The sequence below is a fragment of the Pongo abelii genome, chromosome 9 (genome assembly GCF_028885655.2).
Source record: "Pongo abelii isolate AG06213 chromosome 9, NHGRI_mPonAbe1-v2.0_pri, whole genome shotgun sequence".
NCBI classification, from domain to species: Eukaryota; Metazoa; Chordata; class Mammalia; order Primates; family Hominidae; genus Pongo; species Pongo abelii.
The window spans coordinates 33,946,367-33,969,730 of record NC_071994.2 but is presented as its reverse complement, the minus strand read 5'-3'; the positions used below and the strand labels follow the sequence as shown (position 1 = coordinate 33,969,730).

Below are 23,364 nucleotides of genomic sequence, written 5' to 3'. Positions count from 1 at the left end.
AACTCTGAATGTGAGGTATTAGAAAGCCATTTGTTTCCTAGGGAAAAGCAAGGAGGAAAGATGGGGTGGGAGACATGGGCTTTACTGTACAACCTTGGTCATGTCACCTAAACTTGGAACTCCTGAGTGTAAGAGTTGGGACCAAGGATCGCAAAGCTTCTTTCATTCCTAAAATTCTATGGTTCCACGATTATGTAAGTAGAAACGGGCCATTCTGTTGATTTCCTAATCTCCAGGAGGGAAGAAACTAGTCTTTGGGAGTTAAACCGACTAATTTAACGGCGAATTACCAATGTGGAGGTGGGCGAACTTCACAATTACGGGGTTTTGAACAGTAGAGATGCTCTTGAAAATTTCCAAGAGGACCTTTCCCCCGTCCTTTAACCTGGCTTTACAATTCTGTTCACTCTTTGGGATAGGGGAGCGGGCAGAACCTATTTTAGATTGAGTTAGTTCATTTGAGCATTTCCCCTTTCCTTATTTTTGGACCTTTAACGACCAAATGCCGAGAAACAGATCCTTAATTACGGTTCCGGGATCTCGAAAGGCCTGTAAAATCCTGCTTCCGCATCTTCATCCTTTCTTCGGGTATTGGGATCTTTTTTAAAAATGTGTATTTCTGGTGGAGGGGGCATGGAGTGAGGTTCAGAACAGCAGAGCCGGGCTGACGGATGCTTCTTTCGCGGGAGGCTTGACTTGCGGGACTACGGGTCGGGACCGCACGGGCTGCCAGGCGGGCTCCGGGCGACAAGGGCGCGGCTGCGGACTGGCGGGCGGACCCCGGGGAGGGGCTTCACGGAGCCGCCGCGGCCGGAGCGGAGCGGAGCCGCCCGGGCTGGGCGCGCAGCGCTGCCGGGCGGGCGGTGGCGCTGCGGAGGCGGTGGCCGAGGCCGGCGGGCGCGGAGGAGGGGCCCGAGGCTGGGGTGGCTGGTGGCAGCTGCCACAGTGACGACTGCCGGCATCGCGGCGACCTGAGGAGATCAAGCCGCGGGCCCCGCCGTCGCCGCCACTCCCGCCAGTCTTCCTTCTCCGCTCCTGGCTGGGGCGTCAGGAATGGGCCCCAATCGCCGTGGGCCCCGCACCCTGCGTCGCCCGTAGGCCCCAGTAGCCGGAGGCCGACCAGCCTCCCACTACCCCTCGCCCTAGCCAAGCCGTCCCCACCCCAAATCCCCGGGAAAGAAGATGAGGGAGACGGGCCCGGCGCTTAGCAGCCAGAGCAGCAGCAGCAGCAGCAGCAGCAGCGGTCGGGGGAGGGTGTTTCGCCGTTTCCTCTCAGCCGCCAGGACAAGATGGCAGCGGCCGCGGAGAGGGGCTGAGCCCGGGCTGGGTGGTGCCGCCTGCTGAAGCGCCTGGCTCCCGGTCCCCGGCACGGCCCTGCGCCCCACCCCGGACATGCTCAGGGCTGCGGCCGCCCGAAGAGGAGAGCGCGCGGGCCTCTAGGAAGGTAAGGGAGTCGAGCGAGGGGCGCCGCCACCCCGGGGTGGGGGGATCGGCTCCGTCTGCGGGCTCCGCGGCCAGCGGACCCCAAGTCTGACCCGGGCCTGGCCCGACCCCTCCGGAGCAGCCCGCACTCGTTGCGCGTCCCGTGCCCCATCCGCATCCCCAGCGCTCTCGTGCTCCCAGTTTCCGCCCTAGCCCCCGCGGTGTGGCCCGGTATGGGCCGCTCCCTCGAAGCCGGCGCCACGCCAGGCCCTGGGCCGCCGGACGCGGGGGCCGTAGCCTCCGGGAAGCCGCGCCTGGCCGGGGCCCGGGGGCCTCGGCCTCCCTCTTCCCCTCCCCCTCCCCCTCCCCCTGCCAAGGTTGCGCAACGGCTCTTCCCAGCAACCGAAGTTTTGTTTAGTCCCACGGGGAGCCTCTCTTCCCCCTCCGCAGTCCTAGGCCGTAACTACGGAGATCCCTTTCCTTTCATTAAGGGGAACAACCACAAACGCGCAGGCACGCAGCTTGAGCACCCCAGCTGATGGCCGCGTCTCGGGCTTTGTGGCCCCGTCCCCAGCGTCGCGGAGTGGCGGGTTTGCAGGGTGTCAACTCTAGGGACGTGCGTGCGTGTGATTGTTGGGGAGGAGAAATGTGATCCGCGGCTCCGCGTCCCCAGCGGTGGCGGGAGGAAGGCGTGGCGGCCGCGCGGCGGGGCTGTTGCCGGCTTCTCTCGTTACGGTGGCTGCCGCCCGCTTCCCTTCGCCGCACTGGGAGAACTGGCGGAAAGACTTTGGATGAAAATGTCTGTTTCTCTGTCGGGAGGGAGACGGCTGTTGTAAAATGGTATGTGGCTCTCGGGGAATCCTGTTGTTCCCCAGTCTCATCTCTGCTTGAGGAATTGCGCTGAAGAGTGTGTGCGTAAATTACCTTGGACTTGTTACAGAGTAGTCGTAACACGTTCAGGCCTTGAACCGTGTTTTCACAACCTCTTACTGCCCTGTTAGGGAATTTGTTTTTCCACCTGTCAGTTGGCTGCTTCTAATTATAATAAGGGGCTTCTATTAGCAACAGCAAAAAATTTCAGTTTATCGTCTAGTTTAGAGGGAAAGCTCATGGTTGGCTCTATTGTAAACTTTGTTTTGATGTCTGTCTGGTACAGGGCCGGAAAAGTTAGCTGGCAAACCGGTCTGTGCGTGTGCTTTTGCGTACTTTCTAGTAGTTTGGAGATCTGCTGACACTTTTTCCCTTTTTGCTATTTTAGGTATTTGCTTTTAGCTGTAGCTTCTGAAGTGGAAGTACTTATATTCAAACCATCTCAGTTAATTTCAAAGTTTTAGTTGCTGGGCTCTTTAAAATTTTTAAAGAGGTTTCCTTTCTGATCAAATTTTTGATGAAAAGTCTTGAGCCATAACGGTGGTTACTCCTTACCCAACTAAGACATTTTAATCCTATATTCTTATTTAATTTTTCAGAAGCTGGTGAAGTCTCACCATATGTTTGATAAGTCTAGATTCTGCTTATGTTTGCAAGTGCAGTGCTAATTTTATACAATGAGCAATGATAAGGTTTAGATAGGTCATGATTAAACTTAGTATTTTAAGTAAACAAAATATGACTGCCCTTTTGTAAAAAAAGTTTTCATAGTTTTATTGATTATCTTATGCTTTCGTGCCACTTATCAGTAATTGCAATTTTACCAGCCAGATACAGTTATTTAGTTTTAAGTCAATGAAATATTTCTTGGTGTATTTATGGCTGCATTCATAAAGTGTAGAGGACTTTTATTTATGAACTATAATGCTTAACCTGTTTGAGGTTTATTTTTCTTTTTTGAAATTTACATATTTAAAATTTATGTTAAGGCAGAGATGTGTTGAAATATTTGTGATGTTTGGGCATGTCGGTTTTTTTTTTGTACTTATGGAAAAATTTATTCCTTAATTCCCCCCTCCCTCCGCCCCAAGGGGATCTCTTTTCTAAGAAAAAAGTATTTGTGGAGAACCTTAGATTAAAACTGTTGTAAAAAAGTAAGATGAGTTTGAAATCTAGAACAGAACTGGCCATTAAATGTTTCAACTTTATATTTGGGCATTGCTGACTACAGTAGCTAAACATACATATTAGGCAAGCAGATCATAACATGATAAGTCAGCCTTACTCAGTTTATTGTCAAAATATATTTTCCATTGAACTAGTCATTACCTTGCTTATAAACTGGTCATTGGCTTTTGGGCATGGGATTTTAGAGTCACATTAAAATGGGTGGTTTATATGAGATACTTCTTCTTGTAAACATGCTTGGAAAGAAGCTGTAGATCATACTCTTAACTTTTTGGATACCATAAAATAGGGTGTAAATTACAGACGTAGGTTGCTGTTGCAACTATGGCATGGGCACATAGGTTTTTATGTTTAATGCAGGATATGGAGAGCCTCCCTGCACCCCCTGCAACTTAAAAAAGCAGCAGCTATCAAATTAATTTTTTGATTGAACTTTTGTTTTTAATATTTGATGCATGTACCTGAAAGCGTATGGAAAGGAGGAAAGGGAAAATGTAAATTTCAGAATGCCGCAATATTATTTTTCAGACCTGATTCACATCCATTTCATGGAATGCTTGTTTACATGTTATTTTTTATTTGAATGCTAGTATGACTTATCCTGGTAACTTTTGAAGTTAACTTTATTTTACCAGATAAGAGAGTTAACTTATTAAATGTTATTTTCATAGCAACAGTTTACCAAGTATGATGATAAGGTAAATTAGAATTGCACTATTGGTGGTTAATTCAAAGGCATACAAATGTAGTTCCCATTGCAACCTCACATTTAAGTTTGGAGATGAAAAGATGTCATGGTAATATTTAGATTCAAGGATATTCTAAGGAAATTCTCCATATTTAAAAATCCTTCCAGAAGTTGTTATTCCTGACTCTTAACTCTTAGAGGACAGAGAGTAACTTGATTTATCATTGCCAAAATAAATATTCGTGTTGTAGCTGTCCTGGTTTTCTAATGTCCAAAGTTGAGACTTCCAATGTGGTATGTTTAACTTGGAAGTTACTTCTGAAGACAAACTACTAAAACTTTGTTAAAATGGAGGACTCTATCAGTGTGTTTATTTTTTAAAAGGTATTTCCCCACCCCCCACACCCCTTTCACTGGGATGTAGTATTTCTCTTTTTTAACTTGCTGAAAACTTTGTCATGGAGAATCTTTTGTGATACCGGTGTAAGTCTAAAGAGATTATATATATATATTTATATATACATAAAATATATATTATATATATATAAAATATATATATTATATATATAAGTATTTTTTTTTTCTTTTTAAACTTTTAGGTTCAGGGGAGCATGTCCAGGTTTGTTATATAGGTAAACTTGTGTCATGTGTGTTTGATGTACAGATTATTTTGTCACTCAGGGACTAAGCCTAGTACCCAATAGTTATTTTTTCTGCTCTTCTCCCTCCTCTCATCCTCCACTGTCTGGTAGGTCCCAGTGTCTGTTGTTCCCCTCTTTGTGTCCATGTGTTCTCATCATTTAGCTTCCACTTATGAGTGAGAATGTGTGGTATTTGGTTTTCTGTTCCTGCTTTATTTATTAAGGATAATGGCCTCCAGCCCCATCCATGTTCCTGCAAAGGACATGGCATCATTCTTTTTTTATGGCTGCATAGTATTCCATGGTACATATGTAGCATATTTTTAAAAAATCGAGTCTTCCATTGATGAACATTTAGGTTGATTTCATGTCTTTGCCCTTGTGAATAGTGCTACAGTGGACATATACGTGCATGTGTCTTTATGATAAAACAATGTATATTTCTTTGGATATATACCCAGTAATGGGATTGCTGGGTCCAATGGTAGTTCTGTTTTTAGCTCTTTGAGGAGTCACCACACTGCTTTCCACAGTGGCTGAACTAATTACATTCCCACCAATAGTGTATCAGCCTCCCCTTTTCTCTGCAACCTCATCAGCATCTGTTATTTTTTGACTTTTAATAATAGCCATTCTGACTGGTGTGAGATGGTATCTCATGGTTTTGATTTGCATTTCTGTAATGATCAGTGATAACCTTTTTTTCATGTGCTTGTTGGCCACACGTATGTCTTTTGAAGAGTGTCTATTCATGTGTAAAGGAATTATTTTAAATGTCCTAACTGGTTCTGGATCCAGCTGCTTAAAAATATATATCTTGCCTAATACTTAAGCAACTTATATTAAGAGTGTATGTTTGGAGAAGTACTGAGTCGGTGGAGGCTTTTAGGATAGTCAGTACTTATGTGGCCTACTTAAGGAAGAATATGTCACTTCTTTTGGTTGGCTTGGTATGTAGTTAAGAGTGGTTTGGAGGAAGAACAACTTAATATTAGTGTGCTACTTCTGTAGCTTTGCCATAGCTGTTCTTTGGGACCTTGTCTTAGTCACTTGTAGGACAAAGATAAAATAGATATTTGGAGGATGTATGTTACACATTTATAAGTTTGTCAAATGAAACCTTGAGCTTTTTGGCAGACCAGGCTGTTCTCCTCAGTTGATACTTGGAACATATGTTACTAAACAAAGGCAGCATATTGTCTGGATTCTGAGACACCACTGTTATGCCAGGGACCTAGAGCCTCTGTTCTTACTGTGTGGAAATTAAAACAACTGGATGAGTATTGTCAATATGTATTGTATTTTTAGGACAGCATTTGTGGTTTGGAGACAGTTAAGTTATTAAGCAGATTTATTTTGTCTTTTATATTTGGCAGTTAATGCCAAGTTAGTACTTGAGAAGGCTCTTTTCAACAGAAAGTCCTTGAAATGGAGCAAACTGAGGACCATATTTTTGACCTTAAATGTATTTTGTTACTTTAAACTAATTTCTCTAATTTTTATATTTGATCTTTTCTCTTTTTATATTTATTTTTTCATTTACAGACAGGGTTTTGCTCCATGGCCCAGGCTGGAGTATAGTGGTATGATCATAGCTCACTGCAGCCTCAACCTCCTGAGCTCAGGAGATCCTTCTGTCTCAGTCTCGAAATAGCTGAGACTACAGCAGGTATCGCCACCATGTCTGCTAATTTTTTCATTTCTTTTTCTTTCTTTTTAAACTAGTCTTGCTAACACCTTGAATTTTTTCATTTTTTGTAGAGTCGGGGTTGTGCTTTGTTGCTCTGGCTGGTCTTGAACTCCTGGGCCCAAGCATTCCTTCTGCCTTGGCCTCCCAAAGTGCTGGGATCACAGGCATGAGCCACCGTGCCCGGCCCAATTTCTCTAATTTTCTAAAATAATGAGACCTTTCCCATTCTGTAGGAGACTGAGTGGGAGAGCGGGTGGTGAGGCAGGGGAGACTGGACAGTAGAAGGGGGAAGAGCTTGGTTTATTTGGATTTGGGAGACTGAAATCTGCTTTAATTAATTAATTTATTTTTGAGACAGGGCCTCGCTCTGTCACCCAGGCTGGAGTGCAGTGGTGCGATCTTGGCTCACTGCAACCTCCGCCTCCGGGGTTCAAGTGATTCTTATGTCTCAGCCTCCTGAGTAGCTGGGATTACAGGTGCATGCCACCACACCTGGCTAATTTTTGTATTTTTAGTAGAGACGGGATTTTGCCATGTTGTCCAGGGTGATCTCAAACTCCTGGCCTCAAGTGATCTGCCCACCTTGGCCTCCCAAAGTGCTGGGATTACAGTAAGCCACCGCGCCTGGCTGCTATGATTTTCAGTGTCCAAGTTGTTGGAGACCAGAGTTCACTTAGTGAAAAATTGTAATAGCTTGAGGGAAAGATTAAGTCAGTGACCTGCTAAGTGATCAGTCTTGTGAAATAATAGCATCTCTGTTTATCATCCTTGACCTCAGTTTTTAAAATTCCTCCCCCAACCCCTTCCTCTTTCTGTCTTTTGTTTCTTCAATCTGAGAGACTTTTCCTTAAGGTGGAGTTTGGGGAAGATAAGCTTTTTCTACAATTAAAACAAAAAAAAGTCTTATGTTCCAGGACTAATCTGAAGCTGCAAGTGTGAAGACTATAGAACATAATATTGTTGTTAAAATGAGTTTGAGTTATAGGATATATCCTTTTAGTTTCTGGAGATCTTAAAAAATAAAACTAAGATACATCATGTATGAATTTAAACTCAGACTTCTGATATCTATGTCTGTCACACAGTCCTTTTCACCTTCTTCTGAGATAAATATCTCTTAAAGACTAGATTTCTAGGTACACTTTCACCTTGCATTTTCTTCGCTGCTAACCTTGTCTTTTTTTTTAAACAAAAAGGTCACACTTAAAGAAAAGTGGATACTTAGAGAAGCATAATAAAGGAAAATGTAGTATTTGCTCATTTGAGCTGTACTTCTAAGTTGTGAAAGACTTATTCTTTCATATAATTCTTGATCGTGTTGAAAAGTAAAGGATCGCCAAGGCTGGTCAGATAGAATTTCTTTTTATTTTGAGTAATTGTTTATGCTGGAACACCTTTTCCCATCCAAGTACTGATGAGGTCTGACCCTGCTTAGCCTCCAAGATCAGGCAAGTTCCAAGATCAGAAACTTTTCCATTTCTAATCTAGTTGGGAAAAAAACAGTTTAGATTTGGTAGGCATTGAAATCAATAGAGTATGAGGCGAGCTCCTCACCCTAAAAATTTTGTAGCTTTTATAAATTATATTTGATTTAATGTGGATTACCAAGAAAATTGTCTTAAGGATGCTAGAAAATAAAAACTTGCTTGTATTTGGCTAGACAGTTGTTTTACTGTGGAAATTTTAGAAAGTATTTGATTTGCTAAAAACAAAAAATGTTTATTTCAAATTCTTTAACTTCCCCCTACTTGGTTGTATATTATTTATAAACATACAAAATATTTTAGAGTTTTTAAAAACAAAATAGTGAACTTGAAAACATTTGCAGGAAATAACTTTGCTTATTAAATATTTCCTACCCTATAAATTGGCATATAAAGGCCTAAAAGTGACAACTTTTAAAGTCTGTTTCAACTTTTTAAAAGCATATTTCAATTACATGTTATCTCTTTAATAATACAGAGGGTCTGGTAGGTTTGGTAAACTATACGACTTTAGATATATAATGCTACAGTTTTAAATAGTTAATGAGATAGATTAGAGTGATAACATTGAAAACTGAACCTGACTTTCTAGACATTTCTTCCAAAGTATGACTTAAATTAATACTTCTGAAGGCTTTAGGTATGTAATTTATTACAATTTCTATTGAGTTTAAATAGGGTATAGTGACATAAAATCGCAATGAAAATTACAGGTTATGCTGCTGTATAACCTATAGCTATGATGCTGTGCTATATTCTCAAAGCCAAATAAGAATGTTTTGGGCCAACTTCTAATAAGACATTTTCAATGGAGACAGTAAGATGTCTCTGCAGTATATTGGTTGTAGTTTTGTATTTTAAAGTTAGGTAAGAATAATATTGAGTTCAAAAATAGTGGATTTGTAATCACTGTTTAGTGTGCTTTAAATATTTTTTGTAGCTGATCACAGACTGTGGCCACAAAAAAGATAGAAATTTTATTATGACAGATAGTGATAAAATATTTGTATGAAAACTATTTATCTTACTGGCCAGGCATGGTGGCTCATGCCTGTAATCCCAGCACTTTGGGAGGCTGTGGTGAGTGGATCGCTTGAGCACAGGAGTTCAAGACCAGACTGGGCAACATGGTGAAACCCCATCTCTACAAAAAATACAAAAACTAGCTGGGCATGCTGGTGTGCACCTGTAGCCCCAGCTACTGGGAAGGCTGAGGTAGGAGATTACTTGAGCCCAGGAGGTCGAGGCTGCAGTGAGCTGAGATCATAATCATACCACTGCAATCCAGCTTGAGTGATGGAGCGAGACCTTGTCTCAAAAAAAAAAAAAAAAAAAGCAAAATGGGCCGGGCACGGTGGCTCACGCCTGTAATCCCAGCACTTTGGGAGGCCAAGGCGGGCGGGTCACGAGGTCAGGAGATCGAGACCATCCTGGCTAACATGGTGAAACCCAGTCTCTACTAAAAACAAAAAAAATTAGCTGGGCGTGGTGGCAGGCGCCTGTAGTCCCAGCTACTCGGGAGGCTGAGGCAGGAGAATGGCTTGAACCCCGGAGGTGGAGTTTGCAGTGAGCCGAGATCGAGCCACTGCACTCCAGCCTGGGCGACAGAGTGAGACTCCATCTCAAAAAAAAAAAAAAAGAAACAAAACATACCTATTTTATCTAGTATATATTTGAATGTCCACTAAGTGCAAGGTGCTGTGCAGTGAACGAAGAGACTAACACGTGGTCCCAGCTTTGAACAAGTATATGATAAGTGAAATTAGCTGAATACTGTAAATTTTCTTTTATATTTGTATATGTGCACCTAAGTTAGAAAAACACTGCTTAAGAAAAATGATTAACAATAGCACATTCAAACTTCTTAGGCTGTTTACTTTATTAAATATGAAATATTTAAATAAATGATATTAAAATAGTAGCATTCATGTTAAAGTTGTGTGTTATTCACGCTGTTCTTGCAGTGGGTAAAACCAAAATAAGTCATTGAAAAATATGAACACTCCTGTAATCCCAGCACTCTGGGAGGTTGAAGTGAGTGGATCCCTTGAGGCCAGGAGTCTGAGACCAGCTTGTGCAACATGCAGAAACCTTTTCCTACCGAAAAACAAAGAAAATACAAAAATTATTCAGGCATGGTGGTGGATGCTTGTGGTCCTAGCTATTGGAGAGGCTGAGGTGGGAGGATTGCCTGAGCCCAGGGAGGTCGATGCTGCAGTAAGTAAACCATGATTGTGCCACTGCACTGTAGCCTTGGAGACAGAGTGAGACCTTATCTTAAAAACAAACAAACAAACAACCAAAAAACCCTAATTTTTAACTTTATTCATTTTTTTTAAAACTTTGCCAAGTCCTGATGGAAAAAAATATTACCGGTTTTATCTTGTGACAAGTGTTTTCATTAAGGCTAATCAGTTTTATAGTTGAAGTATCTTATAGAGATAAACTGTATGTTAATTTAAATAAAGGAAGGTCATATTTCTCAGACGTGGCTAGTAATACAGTTCTCTTGTTTTCTCATGGTTTTTTCTTCTGGACCTGTACAGTTTTCACATTGCCTGAGGGAATTCTATTAGGCTTGCCTTTTCTAGCTATATTTCCTTTCTCCTAAATTTGGAATGTAGAGCCCTTTAAACCTCATTCCTATGCCAGCCTGTGGAAAGTAAACAAAAGGTGAAAACATTTCAAGTTTTTTTTTTTTTTTTTTTTTTGAGACGGGGTCTTGTTCTGTCCCCCAGGCTAGAGTGCAATGGCGCGATCTGGGCTCACTGCAACCTCTGCCTCATGGGTTCAAGCGATTCTCCTGCCTCAGCCTCCTGAGTAGCTGAGATTACAGGCAACTGCCACCATGCCCAGCTAATTTTTGTATTTTTAGTAGAGACGGGGTTTCACCATGTTGGTCAGGCTGGTTTCGAACTCCTGACCTCAGGTGATCCGCCCGCCTTTGCCTACCAAAGTGCTGGGATTACAGGCGTGAGCAACTGTGCTCGGCGCACATTACAGGGTATTTTTAAGAATGTTGAACCTGCTAGCTGTAACTTACTTGAAACCACTACACAAAAGGAATATTATTATTATTATTTTTTTTTTTTGAGACGGAGTCTCGCTCTGTCCCCCAGGCTGGAGTGCAGTGGCTCGATCTCGGCTCACTGCAAGCTCTGCCTCCCAGGTTCACGCCATTCTCCTGCCTCAGCCTCCTGAGTAGCTGGGACAACAGGTGCCCGCCACCACGCCCGGCTAAAATGTTTTTGTATTTTTAGTAGAGACGGGGTTTCACTATGTTAGCCAGGCTGGTCTCCATCTCCTGACCTCGTGATCTGCCCGCCTCGGCCTCCCAGAGTGCTGGGATTACAGACATGAGCCACCATGCCCGGCCAGAATATTATTTTTGTATTTCATTTATGTAAGTTAAAAGTGTGTTTCACTTGGAGTCCTTAAAATCAGAGATGTGAAAATGGCAAGTATTTTATTGTTTGGCTCCTAGTATAATTGTATATAATACAGTATTCTTGGCCAAGCGTGGTGGCTCAAACCTTTAATCCCAGTACTTTGGGAGACTGAGGCTGGCAGATCACCTGAGGTCAGGAGTTCAAGACCAGCCGGACCAACATGGTGAAACCCCATCTCTACTAAAAATACAAAAATCAGCCGGGTATGGTGGCGGGTGCCTGTAATCTCAGAGCCTGAGGCAGGAGAATCGCTTGAACCCAGGAGGCGGATGTTACAGTGAGCCAAGATGGTGCCACTGCACTCCAGCTTGGGCGACGACTGAAACTCCATCTCAAAAACAAACAAATAAGCAAACAAACAAAAAACAGTATTCTTAATTAAATTTGACAATTTGGCAACATTTTGATATTTTATACATGTGTATTTAAAATTGAATTCTGGGCCAGGTGTGGTGGCTCAAGCCTGTAATCCTAGCACTTTAGGAGGCTGAAGTGGGAGGATTGCTTGAAGCCAGGAGTTCAAGACCAGCCTGGGTATATAGTGAGACTCCATCTCTATAAAAAATACAATTACCTGAGTGAGGTGGTACATACCTGTAGTCCTAGCCACTCAGGAGACTGAGATAGAAAGATCATTTGAACCTAGGAGTTAGAGGCTGCAGTGAGCTAGATTGCACCACTGCATTGTACCTTGGACAACAGAGTAAGACTCCATCACCAAAAAAAAAAAAAAAAAAAAAAAAAAAAAATTAAAAAAAGAATCTTGTATGAAAAGGTGTTTGTTTTGATAACATGATTAATTGCCAGTAGCCTTGAACAGAAAATTTTCGGGAGTGTTTGCCTTATGAGTTGCCTTCTCTAAACCTAGTGTGGCATTTCTGAAACTATTTCTAGTGGCCACTCTGTAATTTCTCCTTAAAGTATCTCAAAATCTGAAATCTCCTTAAAGTATCTCACATCTGAAGGTCTCTCTAGCTTGAAATGATTTTGCATTAATTCTATTGGAAGAAAATGAAATACCTCAACTTCCTAACCTATTAGAAGTTAATATATAACATTTTTGGGAATGTTATACTTTCATTTAAAAATATGAAATCGTATCTGAACTGTTTCTTAAGTTTAGGGACCGTGCTCTATCCGTTTTTATGTTCCCTAAAGTGTATAATAGATGTTGGAAAACAAATATATTACTATTATAAAAGGAGTCAAATACAGACATATGATACTCAACTTACATACCTTAATCAACGTGTAGCATCTTTATTGCGTAGCTTGGCAGGTACCTGACCAAGCAGTTGTGAACGTGTCATCGACAAACTTAGCTTCTCAAAACCCTCCTTTACTCCCGCCTCTTTTTTTACTTCTAACAGATGAGTCGCTTTCCTGTATAAAGGTCAGTAGGTATGACCTTCTCCCAGATTTCCAACCCTTTACCTCTGGACTTAATTCCAACAGTACACACTTTGGGATTTCACTCCTCTCTCGAGGAAAGAAACATCTCTTCATTCCCCCAAGATTACTCCCTATTTTCTATGTGGGCTTCATCCAGAATTGTATTTTTCAACATCTGGAGCTTGTCCAAAAACTTAAAGTTCTGTTTTTTTTCCTGCTTTTTTTTTGACAGGTAAAATTATATGTATTTATTGTGTACAACATTGACTCTTTTTCCTTCAGCTTTTTAACATGCCGAAGTATCTGAGATCTTAAGCAACCATCTTTTAATTGTGCCTCTTCAAGTCTAGGGTCCTCTGTTTCTTTTTCTGTTTCTTCTAAACTTCTTAAATGTGTTCTCTGGCCTCTACTTGGATTTCTGTTCACTTCATAGCCTTTGGCAGTATAGTTCTGTCTATGCCACTTTAATGAGATTGCTCCTACTAAGCTCCCCTGTACTTTTTTTTTTATTTATAGTTTATGTGTTCCTTCAGATAATTGTTTACAGTGTCCCCTACTCAGTTCTTAGCTTTCAACCCATATTTTGAACCTCCTATTCATCTCCATATTTTTCCCCTACAGGTACCTCAGAATTATCTTATTTCTAAATCCTTTGCCTAGATTCCCTATCTAGCATCCTCATTTCTATTGCCTTGTGTGTTTGTGTGTGTGTGTGTGTATATGTATATGGTTTTTTTTTTGTTTTTTTTTAAGACAGAGTTTCGCTTTCGTTGCCCAAGCTGGAGTACAGTGGCGTGATCTTGGCTCACTGCAACCTCTGAATCTCAGGTGAAAGCGATTCCTCTGCCTAAGCTTCCCGAGTAGCTGGGATTATAGGCACGTGCCATGACACCTGGCTAATTTTTTGTATTTTCAGTAGAAATGGGGTTTCACCATGTTAGCCAGGGCGGTCTCGAACTCCTGACGTCAGGTGATCCACCTGCCTCGTCATCCTGAAGTGCTGGGATTACAGGTGTGAGCCACCACGCCTGGCCTGCCTTTTGTTTATGTTTGAAACCTTATTTATTTATTTAATTATTGTTTTTTTGAGACGGAGTCTCTCTCTGTCACCCAGGCTGTAGTGCAATGGCGCGATCTTGGCTCACTGCAACTTCCACCTCCTGGGTTCAAGCAATTCTCTTGCCTCAGCCTCCCAAGTAGCTGGGATTACAGGTGTCTGCCACCACGCCCGGCTAAGAAAATTGAGAATGTATGAAAACTTAGAGTAAAAATAAGATATTAAAAAGAAAGAATGTGTAACAACTGTATGAAGCTGCTTATTACAACTTTATATGAACAGTGAAAAAAATTGGAAAAAAAGCAGTCCAGCAAATTATGATATGCACATAGGATAGAACATTATGCTGCTATTTAAAAATAGTTGATAAGAGTCTGGGTGTGGTGGCTCATGCCTATAATCCCAGCACTTTAGGAGGCCAAGGTAGGTGGATCACTTTTGCACAGGAGTGCAAGACCAGCCTGGGCAACATGGTGAAACCCTGTCTCTAATTAAAAAAAAGAATAAAAAACGTGATAAGAAAAAGAATAAGAGGAAACATTGTTATATCAAGTTATCATGTATTTTAATTTTAAGCATATGATAAAACATTTAAATGGCTTAAAGGAATTAGGTTCTTTTCCCTGAATTTTTTGTAATTTTATAGTAATTGAATAATTTCAAAATGATTGCTATACTGAAATTTAACCTCTTGTTAATGTGAATGGTATATCTTTTCACGATTTTATGGCAAAATACTTTAAGTTTTATATTAGTCTAGTATACCAATTCCTAGCAGTATGATTCCAGGTAAATGATACTGCCTTAGTGGTAATTTTTACTCACTCAAATTGCAAGGTTCTATGAATAAATAGCATTCTAAGCGTTTGTTAATATGATAAATAATGATATAAATGTTTTGGCATATTTCATCATGTATAGTGAATATGCAATCATTATTTTCATATCTGAGATTCTATCTAGTTTCTTGTGCAAATGCCTAAAAAATGGTGGCTGGGTGTGGTGACTCACGACTGTAATCTCAGCACTTTGAGAGGCCAAGGTGGGCAGATTGCTTGAGCCCAAGAGTTCGAGACCAGCCATGGTGAGACCCCATCCTAACAAAAATACAAAAAATTAACCGGCTGTGGTGGCATGCGCCTGTAATTACAGCTACCAGGGAGGTTGAAGTGAAAGGATCACTTGAGCCCTGGTGGTCTAGGATGCAGTGAGGCATGATTGTGCCACTGCATTCCAGCCTGGGCGACAGAGCAAGACCCTGTCTCAAAATAAATAAATAAATAAATAAAGTCAATTTTAGTTACTATTCGAGAATAGATTTCTAATTAGTAAACTGTAACTATTTTGCAGCCATTTTCAGTCTAATGAGGAAGCACATTTTCATTTATGGGATCAATGGCTACTTAATTTTAAACTTAAAATGTGTTAGCTGTTAGTTACATATGCAACTTAAATTTAAACTTTCTTAATATCTTTCTTTTTTATACATTGATGGTGTATTTAAAAAAATCTCTTCAGCCAGATAATTATGAAGAAAAAAGCTATTTTTATCATTATCATTATAGTTCTGATATGTATGGTTTTTAGTATCATGCATTGATAGTGTGACTTTTTACACTAACATAAAACAAAGAAAAAATCTGTTTTTCTATGACACTTTCAATAGAAGAAAGAAATAAATATGTAGCCTTGCTAAGTCTATCTCAATTTGTGGTTTTAATGAACAGCTTATAACCAACTCAAAAAATGTGTCACTTAAAGTTAATGATTAGATGTAGTCAGGGCCAGATAGAAGCAGTTCTAATAGATTTTTAAGAATTCAATGTTGTGTCCGGGTGCAGTGGCTCACGCCTGTAATCCCAGCATTTCGGGAGGCCGAGGCTGGTGGATCACTTGAGATCAGGAGTTCGAGACCAGCCTGGCCAACATGGTGAAACCCCATCTCTACTAAAAATTCAAAAGATTAGCCGGGCATGGTGGCAGGTGCCTGTAATCCCAGCCACTCAGGAGGCTGAGGCAGGAGAATCGCTTGAACATGGGTGGTGGAGGTTGCAGTGAGCCGAGATCGCGCCACTACACTCTAACCTGGGCGACAGAGTGAGACTCCGTCTCCAAAAAAAAAAAAAAAAAAAAAATTCAATGTCGTTTCTTTGTGGGTACTGTCTTGAGAAGCTGCTTGTTTTCTTAACTCTTTCGATTTTTGTAAATTACATTGTTGTTCTTTAGTTTTTCTGGCTTTCCTAAGGAGACCTGTTGCAAGTTTCTGCTGTATCCCCTTCCTCAAATTTGTCATAAGAATGAGAGAGATCTTTCTCCTTTCCTTTTTCCTTTTTTCCTTTCCCTTCCCTTCTCTTTTCCTTTTTCCTTTATTCTTGTTTCTTTCTTTTTGATGGAGTCTCATTGTGTTGCCGAGGCTGAAGTGCAGTGGTGCGATCTCGGCCTTTCCTCCTTCTCTCCCTCCCTGCCTCCTCCCTCCCACCCTTCCTCCTTCCTCCCTCCCTCCCACCCTTCCTCCTTCCTCCCTCCCTCCCACCCTTCCTCCTTCCTCACTCCCTCCCACCCTTCCTCCTTCCTCACTCCCTCCCACCCTTCCTCCTTCCTCACTCCCTCCCACCCTTCCTCCTTCCTCACTCCCTCCCACCCTTCCTCCTTCCTCACTCCCTCCCTCCCTTCTTCCTCCCTCCCTCCTTCCTTCCTCCTTCCTTCCCTCCCTCCCTCCCTCCCTCTTTCTTCCTCCCCTCCCCTCCCCTCCCCTCCTGTTCCCTCCTGTCCCCTGTCGAGATGAGGTCTTGCTTTGTCACCCAGGCTGGAGTGCAGTGGCAGGCACTATCATAGCTCAAGCAACCTCAAACTCCTGGGCTTAAGGCATCCTCCCAAGTAGCTGGGACTATCGGTGTGTGTCACCGTGCCTGGCTAATTTTTTTTTTAAATAGAGATGGGGTCTTGCCATCTTGCCCAGGATGATCTTAAACTCTTGGGCTCAAATGATCCTCCCGCCTACGCCTCCCTATTGTTTGCGACTTGATACCAGAGTTTCCTGAAGCCATTGTAAAGGACAATCCTTTGACAAGATATAAGTGACAGTTAAACTTTGAAAATTAAAAAGAGTATTTCCACATTAGAAAGGTTTTGGGCTGGGTGCGGTGGCTTACGCCTGTAATCCCAGCACTTTGGGAGGCCGAGGCAGGCGGATCACGAGGTCAGGAGATCGAGACCATCCTGGCTAACACGGCGAAACCCCATCTGTACTAAAAATACAAAAAGAAATTAGCCGGGTGTGGTGGCGGGCACCTGTGGTCTCAGCTACTCGGGAGGCTGAGGCAGGAGAATGGCGTGAACCTGGGAGGCAGAGCTTGCAGTGAGCCGAGATCGAGCCACTGCACTCCAGCCTGGGCGACAGACGGAGACTCCATCTCCAAAAAAAAAAAAAAAAAAAAAGGTTTTGGATGATACTTCGCAAAATTCCTTAAAAAGGGCATTTATATAAAGTGGAATGTCTGGCAACTACAGCCTGAATAGAAAGAAAACATAATTGTAGAAATTAAAAAAAAATACTTTGAATTTAGCAGTATAAGGCATATTAGGACCCTATAGGATCTTAATAGAATTTGGAAAATAGAAACAGTTGACTTTTCTATTCAACTTATTTTTTCCAGGCCCCACAATGTCTTTCATAAAGATTTTTAAAAACTGAAAGTACTATACTCAAACTTATGCAGTTAAATATTTATCTTTTCAGCTCTTACAACTGAAAAACTGTTATGTGTCTGGCAAGGGAGATGGTAGCCACTATTCTTATTCCATTGGTTTTTAGAATTTTAATTCTTGTGTGATTGACATTACTGTAGAGTGATAGTTCTCTTTCAGGTGTGAATATAGTGATGAGAATCTTAAGGTTGTTTTAAGGTAAACCATACCTTTGAAAAGTTTTATAGAACCTGACCTTTGGTTCTCTGCATGTTCATTTAGAGCTTTGAATCATTATCTCATACAAAAATCTTATTTGTTGGCAGATTTTTTCCTTTTTATTGCTGTCAGCAGTGGGCATTCGGTCAAATTATTAATCTAGGATTCCAGTTCACCTGTTGAGTTGTTTTAAAGGTAGATGATGTCAGGGATCTTCTTGTAGGAATCATTTGACCTTTGCCTTCTTAATCTTTAATATTTTGTATTTATCTTTGTCTGAAAGTTACATAGATTTTCATAAGAAATAAAAGTTTTGTGGTGGTTCTTTTGAGACAGATTTTCCTATAAAGTAGAAAGTAATACATTTGGCTTTCTGTTAAGGGAGTTGTTCATAACCCAAACTTAAAAAACTGTTTACTCTTTCTAATAGCTCATTGGTAGATATTGGGCGTTGTATGAAGAATTTAAGTAAAAATTTTTCTTTAGTGCTTAAGTTTTATAAGCTGAATTTGAGTTATTAATCTTAAGTTTACATCAAGAAAGAGGGAACTTCAGGTAAACTTTTTATCTTTAGTCAACCTCTCTGTCAGGGTTTCCATTTCTGATTTTTTATTTTATATAGCTTTTAAAAATCTAGAGCATTATCTGCTTTAGTAAGAGTAATCCTTGTGTAATTTTTTTGAATTAATTAACTCTTTTCTAGCCTTGTTAAAGATTTGTACTGGCAGGGTGATTTCTAGCAGCTTTGAAATGTCCAACAGGTCATTTTCTGTTCCAAATGTTGGAACATTTTGCTAAGTCAGATGAAGCTTGTTATTTAACATGCTGATTTGTGTTATAGTCAACACATTCTCTAGATGCTTTGTTCACAATACTGCTGGAAAATACCCAAGACTTTAGTATTTTCAAAATAAATGTTCTGTAGGCACCTCAGACAGCAGGTTTAGTTTATTAAGTTTTACAATGTATGGTGGTTCATTTGTGTGAAAATGTTTCTTATATGAAATGGTAGACACAATTTTTTTTTTTTTTGAGATGGAGTCTTGCTCTGTCACCCAGGCTGGAATGCAGTGGCGTGATCTTGAGTCACTGCAGCCTCCGCCTCCCGAGCTCAAGTGATTCTCCTGCCTCAGCCTCCCTAGTAGCTGGGATTGCAGGTGCGTGCCACCATGCCTAGCTAATTTTTGTATTTTTAGTAGAGGTGGGGTTTCAACATATTGGTCAGGTGGGTCTTGAACTCCTGACCTCGTGATCCGCCCGCCTCAGCTTCCCAAAGTGCTGGGATTACAGGCGTAAGCCACTGTGCCCAGCCAATGAAATGGTTTAGTATTATTTCCACTGTTCCCAGCCAATGAAATGGTTTAGTATTATTTCCTGGATTGAATGCTGGTAAAAATAATCTGTTAAAATAATAGAGGTATTTAAAATATTGACACCTAGTTAACCAATGAAGAATTAAACTCATTTACTGTTCATACTACCAACTTATTGTCTAGTGTCTCCTGCCTTTTTTTTTTTAAATGGCATGTTATTTTGTCTTTTATAAATATGCACTTTAAACAAGATAATTGAGAAATGAAATAAACTGACTAGAAACTCCTTTTTACTGGCTAACTATTGTTTGTTATATAGTTCTATTTTGTAATTTCTATTTATAGAGCCTTGCATAGACTGGCACTATGGTTCTGTCCTTTGAAGAATGAAAAGCCCTTTTAATTGTCAGAATTTATTGGATCATATAGTGAAATTCTACTTTTAGTCTTTATTGATTGAAGAAGTTATATAATGACCAACAGCTTTAAAAACTGTTATGAATTAAGTAATACTTTTAAATGAAGAAATTTGCCCTCACTGCTTAGATTACTTTTAAAATTAGTGCTGGCAGATGATCCTAGGGACTCTTCATATGCCTGGCAATTCTAGACTTTAGGTGCTCTGGGCCACGCCTACCATATTTGGCTGTTCATCCACAAGTTAGTGACCCTTGAAGAAGAGTCTTGTTCAAGAAAGACATTGTTTTATACCTGTCACTCCTTGTTTTCTGTTTAACTTATCCTTTGACAAATATTCAGACCTACAGAAAAGCTGCAAGAATAATACAAAGAATTCCTGTGTAGTTTTCACCTAGATTATTCAAATGTTAACATTTTACTGCATTTGCTTTTACCTTTTTTTCTCTATATCTATATTGTGTTTTTATCTGAATTTTTTGAGAGTAAGTTGCAGGCATGTCCCTTTAACTCTAACTAATTGCATAAAGACTTTTCAGTTGTATCTCTTTAGTTTAATCTGTGATCTGAAAACTTCCTCAGTCTTTATGTTGATTTGACATTGACATTTTGAAGAATACTGCCATTATTTTATAGACTGTTCCTCAATTTGGATTTGTTTTCATATTTTTGAGACAGGGCCTATGAATGAATAATATTTTAAGTGTTAATATGGTAAATAATGTTACGAAATAACTTTTGGATATTCATTATGTATAGTTTATATACAATCACTTTCATATCTGAGATAGATTCTAGCTAGTTTATTGGGGTATGTGGCAAATATTTTAGGCTTGTATGGACTGAACAGGTGGCTGCTTCACTTCGGTGTGGTTACCAAATTGGTATGGTTACCAACTGAATGAAATAAGGTATGGCTGATTGGTTATGTTAATAAAATATATCTAAAATGATCGTATTTTTGTAATTTTATTTTATTTTATTATTCTTATTTTTTTTGAGATAGAGTCTCACTCTGTTGCCCAGGCTGGAGTGCAGTGGCATGATCTCGGCTCACAGCAACCCCTGCCTCCCGGGTTCAAGTGATTCTGATGCCTCAACTTCTTGAGTAGCTGGATTACAGGTGTGCACCACCACACCCAGCTAATTTTTGTATTTTTAGTAGAGACGGGGTTTCATCATGTTGGCCAGGCTGATCTCAAACTCCTGACCTCAAATGATTCACCCGCCTCGGTCTCCCACAGTGCTGGGATTACAGGTGTGAATCACCACGCCAGGGCTGTATTTTTGTAATTTAAAAATAAACAATTACTAAAATAGGTTATTCCTATTCTCTGATAGATTTTTTACCTTCTTTATTTAAAAATTAATGTAAACCCAGGCTATGAAAGTATAGGGAGTAATAGAATCACTTCCTATGCAACTGTCATCCAGTGTGTAAAATAAATTTGAGGTCCCTTCCTTCTCTTTTCTTCCTTGACATGTCTGTCATTTCCATGCATGTTTTTATACCTTTACCACATATAAAACATGGTATAGTTTTGTCTTCTATTAACTTTATAATAAATGATACATGCTCTTCTGCAACTTTTTTTGTTCTATATTTTGAGACTTATGTACGTTGATGTATGTAATTTCAGTTAATTCATTTTGCTGCACTTCATCAGTTCTAGCACATTTCCTCCTAACATTTTAACATCTTTGAAATTGGGATGCATCTTAAAATCGATGATATCTTGACCTAACAATTGATATATTTTCTTTTTTTGTGGTACATAAATATATAATAATTGTGATATGAGCCACACTTGTATTGCATGCTTTGTATTTTATGACTAAGCCACAATATCCAGTCCTTTTCTGACAATTAGATTATTCTGAAATTTTGATACCACCTATAGTGCTGCAGTGAACATTAATTTACCTGTTTCTTTGTGCATATTTGTGAGAATTTCTCTAGATGGGGTATACACCTGGGGGAAGAATTGCTGGATTATAGAGTATGTCCATTTTCAGCTTTGCCCTCAAAAGTGGTTGTACTTCTTACCCTTGTATAACAGTTCCTGTTGCCCTATTCTTCAACAGTGGGTGTTGTCCTACTTCTTTTTGCCAGTTTGATGGCTATAAAATGGCATAAAATAAGACTTGGCTTGTATTTCCTGTCTGTGAATTGTCTGTTTATATCTTCTGTCCATTTGTCTACTCAGTTTTACCAAACATAATATGACTTCTTTAGATCTTTTCTCAGTTACGTGTATTGCAAATAACTTCTCTATGTCAGTGGCTTATCTTTATTTCAGGTATCATTTGATGAATGAAAGCTTTACATTTTAATAAAATCAAATTTGTCATGTTTTCCCTCTTAGAGTGTGTGTTTTTTACATCTTCTTTAAAGAAAACCTTTCCTTTCTGTCAGAGGTTGATGATTAATTTATTAAAAATATAACTAATTTTAAACTAAGAGGAATAAAAATTATAAATCTTTATGAATACCTTTTGTGCTATGTAAGAAAAGTGTTAATTTTCAATCTATAATTTTACTAGAAAGAGGAACTAGAATTTAGCCAAGAATATTGGCAGGCTGTGGTGGGAAATAATCAGGAAGAGATGATAGGTCAAAGGAAAAGAAGGACAATATTTTGAGGACAGAATGTGAAGGGCTGTGTTTATAGGAGCATAAACTAATATCTCAGGGTTTAATTGAGATAAGGGAGGAAAGAGAAAACTGTGAGAGATAACTGGATCCATGTAAAGACCAAAGTAGGAATCGGAGAGGGACTTGGTAGTTGGTCAAGAAGCACCTACTTGTGTTTCTTGGTGTTGCTGGTTTCTTTGTTTTTTTAGCATACTTAATGTCACTGAACAGTACATTTAAAATGATTTAAGATACACGAGGTCAGGAGATCGAGACCATCCTGGCTAACATGGTGAAACCCCGTCTCTACTAAAAATACGAAAAATTAGCCGGGTGTGGTGGTGGACGCCTGTAGTCCCAGCTACTCGGGAGGCTGAGGCAGGAGAATGGCGTGAACCCGAGAGGCGGAGCTTGCAGTGAGCAGAGATCGTGCCACTGCACTCCAGCCTGGGCGACATAACAAGACTCCGTCTCAAAAAAGAAAAAAAAAAGATTTAAGATAGTAAATTTTATTTATTTTTACCTCAATTTTTAAAAAGGAAAAGATTTTTAAAATGGAGATTTGAACAAATAGAAGTAAGTTGAGTAAGGAGAGTGCAAGGCATTATTACCTTTTATTTAATTTATTTGTAATATCAAAGTACATTTAAAAGAAGAACCCAGTCAGGCGTGGTGGCTCATGCTTGTAATCCCAACACTTGAGAGGCTGAAGTGGGTGGATGGCTCGAGGCTAGGAATTTGAGACCAACCTGGCCAACATGGCAAAACCCCATCTCTACTAAAAATACAGAAATTAGCCGGACATGGTGGTGTATGCCTATAATCCCAGCTACTTGGGAGGCTGAGGCACGAGAATCACTTGAACCTGGGAAGGCGGAGGTTGCAGTGAGCTTGATCATGCTACTGCACTCCAGCACTCCAGCACTCCAGCATAGGCAACAGAGCAAGACTCTGTCTCAGAAAAAAAGAAGAAGAAGAAGAAGAACCCTATTACATATGTAGTGTATGTAAGTTTGGTCAAAAATAATTCAGAAATTTCATATTGGCAAATAAATTGAATATAACTTGGTAAAGTATTTCTGTTTCTGTTTTCTGCCTCCCTTTTCAGAAGGGCTAATATTATGTGTAGTAAAAAAAAAGATGGAAACAGCCCACTATGGTTAGCAATGATCAGACTCATGACTATGGGTGTCAATATTGATTACATTGCTG

At 40.3% G+C, this 23,364-nt stretch overlaps 1 protein-coding gene across 3 annotated transcripts in view; it reads left to right on the top strand.

Moving 5' to 3' along the window:
• Positions 1-859: 859 nt before the first annotated feature.
• The window catches only part of HIPK3 (homeodomain interacting protein kinase 3), a 100,129-nt gene continuing 77,624 nt past the window's right edge, over positions 860-23,364 (top strand). The window contains exon 1 of one of the 3 annotated variants that reach the window (XM_024255614.3): positions 860-1,444. The gene's annotated coding sequence lies outside the window, so the exon portion shown is untranslated. Of the gene's footprint in view, positions 1,445-1,825; positions 2,263-23,364 lie in introns of those variants that run through there. The other 2 variants (XM_024255617.3, XM_024255615.3) reach the window with 2 other exon arrangements.